This window comes from Saccostrea echinata, unplaced genomic scaffold, assembly GCF_033153115.1.
Source record: "Saccostrea echinata isolate AGI-Se365-2 ecotype Australia unplaced genomic scaffold, CSIRO_AGI_Sech_v1 ptg000053l, whole genome shotgun sequence".
In the NCBI taxonomy this organism is placed as follows: domain Eukaryota; kingdom Metazoa; phylum Mollusca; class Bivalvia; order Ostreida; family Ostreidae; genus Saccostrea; species Saccostrea echinata.
The window spans coordinates 1,456,209-1,474,168 of NW_026889802.1; positions in this window are offsets into that span (position 1 = coordinate 1,456,209).

A 17,960-nucleotide genomic window follows, 5' to 3' on the forward strand; every position below is an offset into this window, starting at 1 on the left:
TAATAAAACAGTTTGTATCTCCTCATTGAAATATGTTTCATATTAATATTTTAGATGATATGAGAAAACCCATCTTTTGATATATATTGAAGCATTTGTCATGTTTTAAACAGCACTGTAAAATCACATATTTTCGAGGGGTCAAATTTTCCTGGTTTGGGGAAAAAGTATGGGTTCATGGGATTTGATTTCATGGTTGTTCAAAGAGGTATCCAGTTGTATATACGAAATTTTACATTTTATGGAGGACATGAATTCGTGGGTCTCCCCATGCAAAAAAAAAATGATAATGATAATAACCTGTAAGAAAATTTGTGATTTCACAGTTTATGAATTTCACTTTCGAAGAAGATGGGTGAACATGACGAGCGAAAAGCCTATAGTGTGACAAACATCAAGGTGAAAAATTAAATCTCAATTACATGTATATCAAAATTTTCCTTCGTATTTCATCTAACATTAAAATATACTTTATGTAAAATCTCTACAATTCGCAAAAATCTCACAAAGATTGAAATTATTTGCTTTTGAAATATTGTACACACACTAAAGAGGGCAAAAAGATTCAGTTTCTCATACTATAACACTATTTTTCGATATGAGTGGGTCTTCGCTCCATTTTTTTGAAAGTTAATCCTCGAAGTTTACATGAAAATATACATTTTTTGGTTTCCTAAAATATGGAGCAAAGACCCACTTTACCTTAAAAATATACTTTTATGACATATCATTCGCATCTTTTCGAGAAATACTTGAAGTCCATTAAGTCAAGGGTCACATCAAAAACATGATTTAAATGCCACTATTCATCAGATCTTGCGTAGTCTAGTGGTTAGCGTGCTAGTCTCGAAAGAAAATGATACTCAGGATTTTTATTGCTAGGGTTCGAATCCCCATGAATATCACATTATTTTTTTTTAATAAAAGAATAAATTTTCCGAGAAAATTTTCCTCAGAAAAGTTTTGTTTATCATAATTTCATACATTTCAATAGTGAAAACTTTACTCTAAATACTGAATTCACAAACTGAACATGATTTTTATATATTTGAAGCTATAGGCTTTCTGCACGCTATGTTCGCCCATCTCCTTTAATCATGCTTTTCAAAATAAATTTATTATTCATTGTTAATCTTACATGTACTTTGAAGTATTCACATCTAATAAAAAAAAAATTAACAGAAACTGTTTTTATTGAGGGGAAGGAGATATAATTTCCTAGTTCTGGAAGCTATGCACCGATTTTGCAGATAAAAAGACCACAGAGAATCAATTTTTTGAAACTTGTCCTAATTTGCTTTAAGGTTGGGATCATATTAGTTAATATGTAGTAACATTAACTTCTGTGCAATCTGGATCTGGACTTTGAAGAACTTTGCCCCTTTGTTCATATATGAAATGATAATAATAAATCAGATCGAAAGTAGTCTCAAAAATCTCTTCAAATCTGAAAAGTTCACAAGTCTAAAAAAAAAAACGGTAAACTAACCAAGTTCGTTTGAAATTGGGTCAAAAGGATGACTGCACTTAAGGACATGCGAAAATTGCGACAAAATAATCTTTCAAAACAAGCATTTTTCTTTTAATTGCAGGAATGGTCAATATGTAATCTACAGCTTTACGTAATTACATTAAATTAAAGTATGTATTTACGAAGTACGAAGCTGTTTTCAAAGGTGGGGGTCATCACAATATCTTGAATCTCCGTACGATAATGAGGACGCCCACTTTTTCACTGACTTTGTACATAGTCAGCGCACGTTTGTCTATTGTTCTCCGTTTAACAGTAGTTGTATATTTGCATTAATAATATTGTGTCAAAAGGAGATTAATAGACAAACATGCTTCTTTTTACGTTCGCTCTCACTGTTGTAACAGGGTCAAGGCATGTTGAATATTATAATTCACCACGTGATATCCTACCTCAGGTAACTCTGTGAATACTAAATTCCGTCACGTGACTTGTAAGCTGGCATGTTTTGTGCTAACTAGGACACTCTTCTCGTTCACGTTGAGTTGTCAGGCATCGATTCAAAATATTCTTTACTTACATGTACGTGCTCATATTGTTAATTTCGTTTTGAAACCTTTGTAAATACTATAGTAGTGTACTTGTGCCATACAGGATAAAGAGAGAGATGGGAAAGATTGATCACGTATTTTAATAATGTCATTGTTATTTATCTAGTCTAATTTTAGAGACATTCTTGCAATGTTAGCTCCACCTCTCATGCATACCTAATGTTTAATCAAGGACAGCTAAGATTTGGAAAGGAGTAGGGACAAAAATCATAGAATTATTCTATTGTATCACAGTCTAAAATCATTTTAACATTTATATTAGGTGCCAAATTGATAGAATTCCGTGGTTAAATATACAAAAGTGAAATAAAGTTAGGAAATAAAAGCAGCAGAAGCGACGGGAAAAGACCCAAAACCCAGCGTTAAGCAGCTGTTAAGTGGCGTTATCCTTTATTATCACATGCGATTGATGAACATGAATAAAAAAACGGATCAATCCGTCTACTGACTTTTGTGTCATGGAAATAAAAGTTCTAAAGTTAAGTGATTCCTGTCCAATGATGAAAAGGAGATAAAATGCTTTTAAACTTTTTCTGGAAAATAAACGTTTATTTTGACTGATGCAGTCGGTTGTTTCACTCGACTTGGTGGAGTTGCAAGTTGAAAATGATTCAAGATGAAATAGGTAGGATTACAAGCATAAAGATAAGTGGTCCAGACTATATTCAAGTTGTGTAAGGTCAGTAAAAATAAAGCAATGTCAAGTGTTGTCAAATGTTACGAGCTTCCAATCAGTAGAGTCGTGGGGGCCATGGATTGTGTTTGTCTCCCAATCAATTCATATAGTACGCAATAGTATGAACCATTTTTTTAAAACCAGACTACTACAAATAAGTTGATTTACAGGGCTTTCAAGTCAGCATTTTGCAAACTCCATGGTCGTTATAATTTCTTCGTTTGCAAATACATCGTGTCACTGGGGCATATTTTGACTGACATGTTCCCCATCATTTGTTATACCATTGTTTTTAATACCAATTTTGACTACGGATGAAGTGTAATATTTAAGTTTACTGAATAGTGGTTTTTTTTTCTACTAATTACTACATAATTAGTAAATAACTAAAAGATAATATGGTATAGGTAAATGCAAATGTCTTGAATTTAAGTTTGCGGAAATTATTTCTTTCAGTGCAGTTTGTCAGTTGGTTTATAATCTGTTGTTGTTAAATTAAAATTTAAATACATTTCAAAATTTAATAATACAATAGATTAAATCAACTGAAAAACGAATTGATTGTTTGTTTTTTAAAAATGTCCCATGAGAGAATCAAATACCAAAACAGTTATGTTTGATATAAAACGAATGTTGTTCACTACTGTGTAAACCTGGAAAAGAAGAGGTACAAGATTTTTGACCCTATATTGTGGACCTACAGAAAACGTTTCGATAAAGCGGTGCAACTGTCCCTCTTAATGATAAAAATTATTGCATTAATATTCAACATTATAAACTATTAATGATAAATATATATATATATAAATATATATATATATATATATATATATATATATATATATATATATATATATATATATATATATATATATATATATATATATATGAGTACATATATAAATCATAAACCAAGAGGTTCCTGGGCCCAAAATACTCATTCGAGTTGAATTTACAATACAGAGTTGAGCAACTTGCCTTATCAAATCTTCCTATAGACGAACTCTGGTATCCTGAGTCATGATGGGTTCATGATACATTGACAAGTTTAATCTTTACTATATGACAAAAAGTATCCTTGGTTTTGAGAATAAGTTTATATGGAGTTTTCTAATATTGACCTATGTAGGATTTAACAAAATATGTCCTTTGTCTCGAGAATGTTTGTATGGATTTTTTTTTCATATTGACCTATGTAAAACTTTGGAACCCGAGTACAAATTTGTTGTAACTGTAATTTTGAAGAATATTTCCTTATATATTACTTTAGACTTTCGACCTCTATTGGGGGCTCAGTTGTTATTCCGAGAACCTAGATTTAAAAGTAAAATTATTAAAACTATAATTAGTATACTTTCATAATTACACATTTACCAAATAAGAAAACCAGCATTGTTCTTGTTGAACTTGCGAAGATTTTTAACGACAGGTACTCTTCTACGGGTGAATTAAAAAAAAAAATAACCCTACAAATATTTATCGGCCTGCACTAAAATACATCAAACTTTTATGTTTCAGCATATGCCTTTTGATATTGTCTATATACCTGCCAAATATCTCATTGGTATCTCAAGACACAAAAAAGTTATGTTCAAAAATGATGCTAACATGTCAAGTGTACAACACCTTTTTGTGACATTTTGAAAATTCAATATTTTTTTTAGGATCTATGAAATAAATAATACTGGTTTATGTAGGAAATAAAAACTTTTCTGATAATATTCAAACTATTGAACCGATGGTAATGGTTGATGATGAAAAAAAAAATTACCATGTCAGGAGTGCAACAGAAAAAATGTAGTGTTGCCCCCCCCCCCCCAAAAAAAAAACACATTGATTTTAAAAAACTGTATGGCAATTGAGTCAAAAAAGAATTTTCAAAGTGTAAAACAATAACTGATGTATACCATTTGAAATTTTAAAATGTTATATAAATAACAAGCAGCATTAAATAAGAGTCAAGTATCTGTGCAATTATGTCAGGAGTACAATATTTGATGTTTTACTCCCCAGTATGGAACCATTTTTATCTGACAGCATTTTTTCAGATCTATATTTCTATGGTCAGGAGTGCAACAGATTTTTTTTAAAGATCCCAGTAATATGATGATAAAACTTCTATTCATACTAATAAATATTCTTTAATCGATAATGATCTATTTGAATAATTTAGTTCTAAATTATTGACAGTTTTGTTATTAAAATCTGTCTCTTTTTCAATTTTATTAATCCGGAGTGTTTTTAGCTCACCTCAATCGGCGTCGGCATCCCCTTGTTGAAGTTTTTTGGGGCAGATTTCTTTTCAAGTACTTCTATGCCCTATATCAATCAGAGGTGCATGGGGATGCTTCTAGTGTGTTTCATTGTACCAGTCAAGGTTTTCATATGCTGCAATTTCAGCTAAAGAATGACCAGGTTTATGTTTTTGGAGCAGGTTAAATTTTTTGGGACATATTAAGTACCAGTCCGCCTAAAAATCAGACAAAAGGTGATTCATGGGGGTTCTCAGAATTTGATGATTTTTCACACATAGATTTCTATTGCACTATGATCCATGAATGTAAAATAAAAAATGTTTTGGATCATGGTTACTATGGAAACTTGGTCAAAGTAATTTCCTTAGCAACCAGCCAATTTTTCCATGTGAAGGGTCAAAAAATCACTTATCTTTAAAGTCTGAAATTATATACAAAAACTTTAACAATTATTCTTATTTACTGGTATAATAAAGACACACACTTTAGGTGTTTAAACAACACAAGACATTGATATTTTATTCAAAGGTAGTACTGTGGTAGACATTAGAATATGTAAACGTTTTGCATTTTTGCTGACTCAGCATTTTCCTCGATTTTGGCAATATTGAAAGTCAATTTAAAATTAATACCAAGCAAATACAGCTGTTGTGTTTATTTCACATAAAAGGGGAGGACTACCTCTTTTAGACTCTAACTTCGAAAACGCGGGTTTTTTGAAAAATCCTATCCGTTGCCTAGCAACAAAGTTGGATGTTTTGATAAAGAAAAAGTGAAAAATGGTAAAGAGTTGAGTCAAAAATCTTATAAATTGTTATGTTTTTGCTGCAGATACAATTTTTCAAGTAATAGAAAATAATTCTCATTTATTTTAAAAATGAATCAATAATTCCTAGTTATTTATCTCCATGGCAACAGCAAGTTTTCCATAGCAACAATGTAAAAAGGTTTATTTTGGGCATTTTTGTATAGAGTTATAATGGAAACGAATAGATAATTATTCTTAAAATTGCAATTTAGCTATTGTCAATTTAATATGGGTCTGATAAAAGTAAATTTTACTTAATTAACCCATAGCAACAATTCTGAATATCTATAGCTAGCAACCAATTTTGTAACCACTTTACCCTTTTACATACAGGTATTTTTTGGGGGGAAGCTGAAATGAGATTTTCCGAAAAAGGCCTTCTGAATGAAAAATAAACACAAATAGATACAAGTAGTATGTATCAAAATATCTTTGTTGATGTAAAGATTCCATAGAATAAATAACTCTTGGGTTGCCATGGTAACAAGTTCCACACTGGCCAGAAAACAAACTTTTTGTTTGCGAAATACTTGGCCCCAGTTTTTGCTTATTATTCAAATTGGCAAAACTAACTGGTTATACAGGTAGCTTTAGCATACCCGTTTCTTCAGATAGTATATTTTTTTATGATTATAGTACCTTAAATTAATGTAGCTTAGCTACCATTCCATATGAAAGATAAGGGCTATCATAAAGCTATTTTAAATTTTACACGTAAGAATCTCTAAGAATTTTTGTGAAAAGATTTCTCTTACGGTTGAAACTTATGGCAAGATTTTTTTTTTCTTTGTGAAAATCTCTATTGGTTTTGAAAATATCTGGAAATCAATTGATTATTTATTGTTGTTTTAGACACAAAAGTAATAATTTACATCCACATTGATAAAGAGTTCAAATTTACACCTTTACTCAGCACTCAGACCCACTGATCATTAAGGGTTCTTTATCTGCCAACGCCAACCATAACATTTAAGGTCAGATCCAAAGTACCTGTGACTTTCACTTCTAGTGACGGGTGCTTGGCAAAGAGACAGTCACTACCTATGTTTACGTTTTAGGTTTCTAGCAATGCAGCAAACGAGAATCGAACCCGGGCCTTCTAGCTATGGAAATTATATAAGGACTAAAACGTATCTTAAGAGATACTGGGAGTATCTTTATTGTATGTTAGACCATCCAATATTTTTAAACTCATAATAATGAGCTATGTACCATGACTAAAGACAAGTTATTTTGAGTCTCATCCAAAAATGAACTTAAGACGTCCTTGACTTCCTGAAACTGTTCTCATCCTATGCTTGTGTAATTGCAAGCATGACTGTAAGTGTCAAAGTACAATGCATTAATCAATGATTGATCACGGCGTAGGGGAAGTTGCTAAAAGTACTGTCTATTTTTCTTCAATACTCATAAGTATTTGAAGTTACATTACGGTGAAGCTGGGATTTTCTTTCTTGTCTCACTATATCTTGAGTCATTAAGTCAAACTACATGTGAATATAAGGATAATCACAGATTTTTTTGCATGATTCTATATAGTGAAAAGGTCACTCATCCAGTACTTATGCATGCTTGCTGTACCTTGAAATGGAAGAAGACATTTACATATCACTATTTTCTAGTATTTACAAACCAGTCTTTAAAACGATAGTTGAGCTAGCGCTGTAGCCATCATGAAACACAGAAGTAGATATCAGAATCATTGGAGCTTTAATTTGCTGAATCGAATGATCATCAATAAGAAGGCACGGTGGTGAACTGGTGTAGTGAATGGGGGGGGGGGGGGCTCAATTCAACATGGTGAATTCTAGAGTGGGCTTCACAATAACACAACTAATCAACTCTGCTTTAAGCATTCTGTAGTTTACTGTAATTTCAATCTGGGGTGAAAAATAAGACATCAATAGAACCAATGGGCACCTAGTTTAAAATATTCCAGTGCGGTACCGTTTTGTGCAATCGCATCTTCTTGGGTCTTTCCGGCAAGCTCGAAAAAAAATATCCTAGGTTATATTTCTGAACTTGCCAGTATGATCAAGTGAGGTAGTAAAAGCTAGGTATTTATTATAATTTTAGAAATGACTGATCTCTTCAGTCATGGCATTGTAATATCCAAGAATTGAATGAAAAGGGTGAAGATAAGTAATATAGAAGTAATATCTAAATAATATCTAAGTAACTGTTACTTTATATACATTTTTGTACAGATTATAACAGGTAAGACAATAAGACAGGGAAATTCAGATCATGTGTATTTTCTGCTGATATAACGGAATTTACATGGTACAGTAGTATTACCAGAATGCAGTACCGTGATGCCGAGGATACGTATACTAATAAAAAGACTAATTACTAGCGCTTGCTTGAGAGCGCTAGCAACTGAAAAAGATAGCTCCTTAATAGCGAGGCGATATAAGTTCCTTGCTGCATATCTGTAGCTCGCTGGCCTGAAAAAAATTGGGATGATGACTCCAGTCTTTTTTTTTTCAATATTTCCCCCACAGAACTACATAAGTTCCATATGCACTACATTACTCCCTCACAGTGCATATGTAAAGAAAATTTACTTACGGAAATATATGTTTGATTATTTGTTGGTTTGATAATCATATGAAAAGCGATACCAGGTATCTATTTATGTACAGTCAATTTTCCAATATGCATTTTAATTTCTTCTGCATCATTTTTTAGGAGAGAGAAGTTTGTTATTGTGTAGTAAAAGGAACCAAAAGGCCCACATTGCTTACTTGAGCACATTTGCTTGGAAAAAGCAGAAATCATATCAATATCGAAAAGTTTATGGGCGACAAACTTAAATTTATACTACCTCAGGATGCTTCCATTTCAATATTAGTAATCATGGTTTTGTTTCTGAGGGGAAGAATTTTAAATATTTTTTCCCTATATATTCTTAAGTAAAAAATTTGACCCCCTGTTGTGGCCCTGAACTACCCTTGGATGTCATTAAATCTACACTATGTAAGGATACTTCTGTACTAATATGATTAATAATGGCATTGCTGTTCTAAAGAAGAAAAAAAAATTAAGATTATTTCCTATATATTCCTATGTAAAACTTTGGGCCCCTGTTGTGTCAGTGCCCCACCCCAATGGGTCATTATTTGAAGAAACTTGAATCTACACTACCTGAGGATACTTCTCTATCAATATGTCTAATAATGGTTTAGTTATTCTTGAGAAGATTTTTTTAAGTTACATGTACATGTATTTCCTATATATTCCTATAGTAAACTTTTACCCCCTGTTGTGGCCCTGCCCTACCCACAGGGGTAATGATTGGAATAAAATTGAATCTACACTACCTGAGGATACTTTTATGACTAATCATGGTTTTGCTGTTCTCGAGAAGAAGACTAAAGACAGTTACTCTACATTCATACGTAAAACTTTGACCCCTTCTTGTGGCCCTGCCCTACCCCCGGTGGTTATGATATGGACAATCTTGAATTTAGAATACGCAATGAATACTTCACATTTTCATTTTTCCTTGTCCAGTGGTTCCTGAGATTAAGATTTTTAAGATGCCACTAAATTTTCACGAATTCTTGATTATCTCCCCTTGAAAGAGGGCGTGGCAATTCCTGTGAACAAACTTAAATCCCATTTACCCAAGGATGCTTTGTGGCAAGTTTGGTTGAAATTAGCCTAGTGGTTCTTGAGAAGTCGGCTCAGGTGAGCCAAAAAATAATAAAGACATTTATCCCATGTTTACCCCTTTATCCCGTGGATATGACTCATTGGATAATTTTTTCATAATCCACAGTTGTGACGTCACAATGGTTTTTGCGTTCGCGCGATGAAGTAAAATAAAGTGGAGTCCTATATAAAACAGTGTAAAACATTGGTTGTGAAGTATTAAACATGGGATAAAAAGAATCTCCCATGATTTATAGTTGGATATGACTTTTATCCAACTCGTTGTGTGTTTTTATCCCCTCGCCAAGGCTCGGGGATAAAAAACATACAACTCGTTGGATAAAAATCATATCCAACTACAAATCATGGGAGATCCTATATTTATTATATGACTCTGTATTTTTGATTAAATGTTATATATATTTCTTTGTTATATAAACATATTCTGCGATGTTACAACATTTTAGAATTATCTTAAGAATCTCCTAAGTATATCCAAGTAAGCCCATTCCTAAGGGAGCTTCTGGGTCAATCTTATAAGATCTGTCTTAGGACCATCTGAAGTTTTGTCCTCAGATATCTCTTAAGTTATTAAGTGGTTCATGAGAAGATCCTTTCCTATAAATTTCCATATTAATCTTTGATCGTACAGTAAGGCCTCATCCTACCCCCAACCCCCTCCCTTGGAGTCGTTTTTAAACAATTTTATTTGAATGTACACTACCCAAGGATGCGTCCATATAAGTTTCGTATTTTCTAGCTGGCCTAGTGGTTCTTGAGAAGAATTTTAAGGACCCTCTTTACACTGATGAAAAATGTTTTTTGGACTTTGAGAAAATTATACAGCGTAAAGATGGATATTTGAAATCAACTAATTAATTTTTAATATAGGGAGTGTGCCTTTTTTCATGTAGGAAAAACCTTCAAAAGCAATGAAGTAATGAAAATGAAAATAGCATTTATTTACTCATATACAGAATACATGTACATACACATTGAAAAGTCTTCAGCTACTCTATCTAAAGTCTAATATAATGTTTCGAATACTTATTTTAAATTATGACATATAGTGCAGATTACAAATTATTCTATTATATGTCAAATGGTGGGTCAGTCTAACATAAACAAAAGTACCCTGAAATTAGGGTGCAGTGTAAAGAGGGTCCTTAAATGATGACATAAAATTTTCATTCATTAGCTCACCTGAGCTGAAAGCTCAAGTGAGCTTTTCTGATCACATTTTGTCTGTAGTCCGTCTGTCTGTCCGTCCGTCTGTAAATTCTCACATTTCCAACTTCTTCTCCAGAACCACTGGGCCAATTTTAACCAAACTTGCCACAAAGCATCCTTGGGTGAAGGGGATTCAAGTTTGTTCAAATGAAGGGCCACGCCCTCATTCAAGGGGAGATAATTCAGAAATAGTAAAAATTTGGTGGCATATCTTAAAAATCTTCTTCTCCAGAACCAATGGCCCAAAAAAGTTGAAACTTATAAGAAACCTTTGTTATATAGTGTAGATTCAAGTTTATTCAAATCATGACCCGTGGGGGTAGGGTAGGGTCACAATGGGGGATCAAAGTTTTACATAGGAATATATAGGAAAAAACCTTAAAAAAAATTTTCTCAAGAACAACAAAGCCACGTTTATTCATATTGAAATGAAAGCATTTTATGGTATTGTAGATTCAAGTTTGTTCAAATCATGTCCCCCGGGGATAGGGTGGGGTCATAATGGGGGATCTAAGTTTTACATAGGAATATAAAGGAAAAAATCTTTGTCTCAAGAACAGCAAAGCTATGTTTAGTCATATTGATATGGAAGCATCATCGGGTAGTGAAGATTAAATTTTGTTCCACTGATTACCCCTGGGGGTAGGGAGGTTCCACAATGGGGTATCAAATTTTTACAAAGGAATATATAGGAAAAAATCTTTAAAAATCCTCTACCGAAAAACAACAAAATCATTTGTTATATTGATATGGAAGCATCCTCAGGTAGTTTAAAATTCAAGCCACCACCCCCCTGTAAACTTTTCAATACTGGATTGATTTGTGCTTTGTCCTAGCCATTGCGTTCAGGTGAGCGATGTGGCCCATGGGCCTCTTGTTTTATTATCTCACCCTTAAAGAGGATGTGGCCCTTCATTTTACCAAACTTGATTATCCTTTATCCAATGATACCTTTTGGGAAGTTTGGGTACAATGGTTCTTAAGAAGTTACAAATGTGAAAAGTTTACAGACAAACAGACAGGCAGGTACCAAACAAAATGTAATCAGAAAAGCATTCATACACCACTGAAGTTTCTAGAATGTAATGCTGTAGTATTTTTTGATTAATAATTTTAAAATGATGAATTAATCTCAATTAAAATAAGTTTTTCTCCCCAAACGATAGAAAATTTCAAAATTTGGTTTTATCCCATGTTTACCCCTTTATACCGTGGATATGACTCATTGGATAATTTTTTCATAATCCACAGTTGTGACGTCACAATGGTTTTTGCGTTAGCGCGATGAAGTAAAATAAAGTGGAGTCCTATATAAAACAGTGTAAAACTTTGGTTGTGAAGTATTAAACATGGGATAAAAAGGATCTCCCATGATTTGTAGTTGGATATGATTTTTATCCAACGAGTTGTGTGTTTTTATCCCCGAGCGTTGGCGAGGGGATAAAAACACACAACGAGTTGGATAAAAATCATATCCAACTACAAATCATGGGAGATCCTATATATATTACACAGTTGCTAAGCAACACTAACTTCAAAGTGTATCCATGATAACCATAAAAACATACAGTTTCTTAAATTATGAATGTTGAAGTTTCCCGAGCGCTTTGCTTATTTCAATGCAAGCAAAAGGTATGAATACTGAAAGCCAAAATTTCAAATAAAATATTTTGGTAACAGATAGTTTGCTTCCTGGCCATTGTGCAACATGTTGCCATGGCAACCCAAGTATTATTTGATTATGGAATCTTGTCATCCATACAAACTTTTTGATACATAATAATATTGTATCTTAAGGTGTTTATTTTTCATTTAGAATGTTTTTTGTTGAAAATCTCATTTCAGCCCTTAAAATTTAGCCCCAAAAATGACTGAATGTAAAAGGATATTGTGGTTACAAAAGTGGTTGGTAAGTGGTTCAGATTTGTTGCCATGGGTTAATAAAGTACATTGACTGATTGATTGTATGTTGTTTTACGTCCCATTCGAGAATTTTTCACTCATATAGAGACGTCACCATATACCGGTGAAGGGCTTCAAATTTTGACCTTTACTCGGCACTCAGGGCCATTGAGCAGTGAGGGATCTTTATCGTGCCAACGCCTGCCGTGACACGGGGCCTCAGTTTTTAAGGTCTCATCCGAAGGACCCGCAACTTTCACTTCAAAGTGCCGAGCGCATGGCGAAGGAACAGTTGCTACGCATTTTTTATCGACTTAGGTCTGTCGCGGCCGAGATTCGAACTCACGACCTCTCGATCACTTAGCGAGCGCTCTACCGACTGAGCTACCGTGAACGGTAGTTAATAAAGTACAAAAATACTTTATCAGACCCATATTAAATTGACAGTTTTGCCAAATTGTATTTTAAAGAAAAATTATCTATTTGTATCTATTATAACTCTATACAAAAATGCCAAAAAATAACCCTTTTTGCATTGTTGCTATGGAAAATTTTCTGTTGCCATGGAGATAAATAAATATAAATTATTGATTCATTTTTTAAATAAATGAGAGTTATTTTCTATTAATTGAAAAATTGTATCTACAACTAAAAGATAAGAATTTATAAGATTTTTGACTCAACTCTTTACCATTTTTCACTTTTTCTTTATCAAAACATCCAACTTTGTTGCTAGGCAACGGATAGGATTTTTCAAAAAACCCGCGTTTTCGAAGTTAGAGTCTAAAAGAGGGAGTCCTCCCCTTTTATGTGAAATAAACATAACAGCTGTATTTGCTTGGTATTAATTTTAAATTGACTTTCAATATTGTCAAAATCGAGGAAAATGCTGAGTCAGCAAAAATGCAAAAACATTTATGTATTCTAATGTCTACCACAGTACTACCTTTGAATAAAATATCAATGTCTTGTGTTGTTTAAACACCTAAAGTGTGTGTCTTTATTATACCAGTAAATAAAAATAATTGTTAAAGTTTTTGTATATAATTTCATTTTTTGTCCTTTCATATGGAAAAATTGATAAGTTGATAAGTATTGATAATTGATAAAATTGATAAGTATGGTTGCTAAGGAAATTACTTTGACCAGGTTTCCATAGTAACCATGGTCCAAAACATTTTTCATTTTACTTTCATGGATCATAGTGCAAGAGAAATCTATGTGTGGAAAATCATTGAATTCTGAGAACCTCAGTGAATCACTTAAATATTACTTTTGTCTGATTTTTACGCGGACTGGTACTTAAAGTTTTTGGAGCAGGTCTCATTTCCAAGTAACTATAAGTCCTATATTGACCAAACTTGCATGGATGATACAACTAAGGATGTACACTTCTGGACTTGCTTCGGATGCTGTATCAGACCTACATTTTACGGATGAGTGACCAGGTTAAAGGTTTTTGAGCAGATCTCATTTCCAAGTAAATGTAAGGCCTATGTTGACCAAACGGACATGGATGATACATCTAAGAATGCATACTACTGGACTTGCTTCGGATGAAGGATCAGACCTACATTTTCCGGATGAGTGACCAGGTTAAATTTTTGGAACAGATCTCGTTTCCAAGTAAATATAAGTTCTATGTTGACCAAACTTGCATGGATGATACATCTAAGGATGCTTACTACTGGGCCTGCTTGGGATGCTTGATCTGGCCTACATTTTTCGGATGAGTGACCAGGTTAAAGTTTTTGGAGCAGGTCCATTGCCAAGTAAATATAAGTTCTATCTGAACTAGGGATGGCAACGAATATTCGAACATTCGAATATTCATTCGATGAGTTGATATTCGAATATGAATTTTAGATTCGAATATTCGGTGTTTTTCAGATTTCATAAAAAGAAGTACTGTGATTAATAAATTTTGATTAGACCAATGCTGGAATTATCCCTGTTTAATTTACTAGAGATCAATTTCGATCGACTGATTTCTTTCACTACTTTCTTATCTTATAAATCTTCTAAATTACATGTATTTTGTTTTGAGTAAGGTGTTGTAAAGAATTGTACAATAACGCTTTATGTATAATACAAAACGTACTTTCATAGCTTTTATTAGTTATAGATACGATCGGATCTAGAATCGAGGACAACAAATGAAATCTAAGAATATCTAAAAGGCGTGAAGAGTATACTTATCAAAATAAATTTAATTGATCATTGAATGAATGTCCGATAGAATTAATCTGTAATTAATATTGTAAAGTGCTTAATTTCAGAATAAATGTGTAAATTACTTGATTATCTCGGGTTGTACATAATCTATATTCATTATCGGGAAAACAGTTAATTACCTAGGAAAAAATTGTCTATGGAAATATTTGTTTACATTGTATCAAAGATTATAATCACATCTCTTATCAGGCAGATAATTGTAATTTATTACACGTATTGAAATCTGAACAGTATACCCTTAGGGCTATCTTGCCTTTTATGAGACGACTGGTTCCTCAGGTGGGGCTACTATAAATACACGTTTCATTTGTTAAAATTATATTTTTCTACATTTAAATCAATTATTTATTTCAAACATCGACAAATATCAAATGGAATTTCTTATTGTACACCTACAAGTCTTCATACAATTTTACTTCCTATGTAAGTATACCTACGAGAGTAGGATGATGCATATTTAAAATAAAACAGATTTTATTTATTTTATCGAATATTCGAATATATTCGAATACTTTCATTGAATATTCGAATATGAATTATTGACAAAATTGACATCCCTATTCTGAACCAATCTTGCATGGATGATGCATCAAGGGACGAACACTCTCAAACTTGCTTCAAATGCTAGATTTGACTATTATTTTCTGGATGAGTAACTAGTGAAAAAACACATACACACTGAAAAAATGTTATAAAATTCAAGTAATTCCATCTCAACTTTACTGAAACAATAGAACATGTTCTGATGTAATTTATACTTCATAATTCTACTTTAAAGACTTGCAAGCTCTTGGTCAGGAGTGCAAAATATATGTTAGAATTATTGCTGATCAAAAATGAATATATATATATATATATAAATTGCTGAGTAGATTGTTTTTGGTTTACCTCAGTTGCTTACAATGTTTGTCCCGTGAAGGAAAATATACTATAAAATATACTTTTATCTTCTTGATATATATATATATATATATATATATATATATATATATATATATATATATATATATATATATATATATATATATATATATATATATATATATATATATATATATATATTGAGCTAGTTTTTTGACACAAATAGGGGATAATTATCAATTAACTTAATCTATCTTTACTAAAAAAATTAAAACTGCAGAAAATGTTTGATACTATTTTGTAGTTAAATTCATTTCGTCTATCAATACATTACAGATATTGTTTGGACATTTTACAGTCAATTCACAGAATAGTTTTTATTACTAAACATATATTCCTTAATATATATTACACAAGCAAATAATCATACTTTGAAGTCTAGACAATATGAAAACCTTGACGTAAGTGATAAAAAAAATATCAAAACGACGAACTGATTTACAAACTTTGAATGAGTAATTGTGTGTTATAATTTTTAAAAGATTGTTTCATAAGATACATAGCAGATGTCAGGAGTGCAACAAAATAAGATAAAATAAGGCCACTTTAAAATCTAGCTTTTTTTCTTCTTCTTCTTTTTTTTCCCGGAAAACTTGTTTATCAAAATTCCTTTTTGTCTAAGAATTAAAGAATTCCTTAAATAGACCAAAAGGCTATTTTGGGGGAATTTATTATATCATATTTCTTTCATATTAAAACTTTTCAAACCAGAATTGAAAAAAAATAATGTAAAATAATAATCAATAAGCCAATTTCTCTCACATATACAAGAGAAGAACCTCATTCAAGGTTTAGATGAAATCTGGAGATAACGAACAGTATTCAAGCCCTTGCGTTGATATACACCCCATATGCAGGTGATAAGGGTATATTGCTGCATAAGTAAGGGAAGCTGACGATTGAAAAGTTAAAGTCATCACGCTTATCATGAAGCTTGGTTGTTAGATTATCATTAACGTCTTTTTCTAGTAAAATATCCAAATATGAAACAGATGTGTCAGACCCTGTGGTATTTTTTTTTATTTCAAGCTCACTGGGATATATCGTGTCGACATATGAATGGAAATAGCTCTTGTTAATTGGTAATACGTCATTGATATATCAAAATGTTGAGTTGAAGGCCATAGCAAGAGATTTCTTTTTCTCATATTTAAAATTTTGAATAAATTCTGTTTCATAATACAAAACTAGGTCTGTTAGCAACGGGGCGCGATTGGTACCCTTGGGAATTCCAAAGAATTTTTGGAAGACCTGGTCTCCAAAAACGACATAGATATTGTCAGTCAGAAACTCAAGCATCCTTTTAATATCAACTTCAGAGTACTTTTGTGTACAATCAGAATGTTTTTAACAAAATTATTTTGCAAATGACCAATGACAAGGTAAGCAAATTTACGAGTTTTATTTCTATTGAAAAAGCAGCTGTCAATGATGTAAAAAAGCCTGGACTTTAATTCATCATGGGGAATGGTTGTATACAGAGTTGAAAAGTCGTAAGTTTTATGTTATTGATTTTGGTGAAATTTTGTGATTTAAATTTTTCAAAAGTTCCTTGGAATTTTTAAGTATCCACATCTGATTTACATCACTTCTCGAATATATAGAGGATATTCAATGCTTTGTAGATGAATATGGAATTTATTTCACGAGTGGGACAGGATTTTTTTATATTTTCACGAGTGCGAAGCACGAGTGAAAATATCAAAAAATCCTGTCTCACAAGTGAAATAAATTCCATATTCATCTACAAAACATTGAATTTTCTGTTTATTACATTTTCCTTGATTTTCCCTTTGCCTCTGTCTTTTCTTAACACAGTGTCATAGGCTTGACGTCATAGTTAAGCGGTTGAGACGTCATAGCTTAGCATGCAGAAAACATTACATAGCATGGATTTTAGCAACATATTTGGGAAGAAATTTGCAGTTTTAGCTCTATCAAGATGCTTAGTTACTATCTCTATCTTATGACAGGCCAGAAATTATTTTTTACTTACTTTGATATCCTTTCACACTGTGAGAGAATATCATTTTGGTATCCTTTCACACTGTGAGAGAATATCACTTTTATTCAATAAATAAATCACAGTATTTCACTGTTGAAAATGTAATAAATTGTTGTACAGTACTCATGAAGTTTCTCCTTCAATGTTTTTTCATATTTTATTGAGGAGTAAAGAAAGAGACTTGATAGA